This window comes from Copadichromis virginalis, linkage group LG3, assembly GCF_057382275.1.
Source record: "Copadichromis virginalis isolate Kocher_CV1m ecotype Utaka linkage group LG3, C_Virginalis_male_GT1.1, whole genome shotgun sequence".
Lineage (NCBI taxonomy): Eukaryota > Metazoa > Chordata > Actinopteri > Cichliformes > Cichlidae > Copadichromis > Copadichromis virginalis.
Window position 1 is genome coordinate 52,026,022 of NC_140620.1, and position 1,141 is coordinate 52,027,162.

The following is a 1,141-nucleotide window of genomic DNA, read 5'->3' on the forward strand; positions in this document are numbered from 1 at the left end:
CTATTATGGATTTCAACATCTTATTTGTTGGTCATATGTACTTATTTTCAGTGATATCTTTTATAGCAGGAAATCAAACAGGTGTATAATTTTTTTCTGTCTCTATTGCCATATTTTTCAAGGAACCCATATTTCACAACAGCATAATAAAACAGGAAATTCTGTTTTGCCACCCAAATATTTTTAGCGGCCCCCATATGGTAGCCTCTATGAAAAAAATCTTGAGGTGCAACTGGGGGTATGATCAGAAACATTATTTCAGTAACTCCAGGGTTCAACCTAAATGGTTCCGGTTCATAGAAAATGGGGCTGGTGTCACATTGAAATGGAACGCGGCCCTTCTGTGGAAGAAAGGTAACAGGAGCAATGGGACGTCCCACACTATAAAATCTAATTAGTTCACAGAACTCAAAAAAACAATGCAAACTCATTGCCTCAAAAAAATTGAGTAAAGTTTTACTTACGATAATTAAGTTAGGGCAACTTACTCATTTTGAGTACACTGTACAACCTTGTTAGTTCCCAGAACTCAAAAAAACTATGCAAACTCGTTGCCTCAAAAAAAACACTAAGTAAAGCTTACTTAAGTTGACTTTTAGGACAACTTGTTCATTGCAAGTCTGCAGTATTAAGAATAACTTGATATTTCTGACTGTACAATACTAATTGTTTACCTACTAACAAACATTTCAAGTTCAACAAATGAAAAAACAATTTGTGGTAACCTGAATATGATTAAAAATAATTAACAACACTTTGTAGTGATGTTAAAATGAGCCCAACTTTTATTTTCAAATGCAAAAAAGTATAACAGCCAACATACTGGACACTGTTCTCTTGAACAACAAACAATTATATTGCCATCACTGTTATAATCTTACAATGAAACAAAGTCTCAGATTTAATCATTAAGAAAATAAGTTTAGGCCTACCACAAGTTTGTTTTGTACATACATTACTTATATAATCAAAATAAAATATTTATTTTTCTGTCACAAGTGCAGTCTCTGATTTAAACAACACATTTGTTTTCCATTCCAACACAGGAGCTGGAATGTTGTATTATTTTAAGGATGGCTTGTTTCCAGTCCAGGCATTACTGCCTGAATGACTATCATGGATCGAGGTGATCCAAATGTAG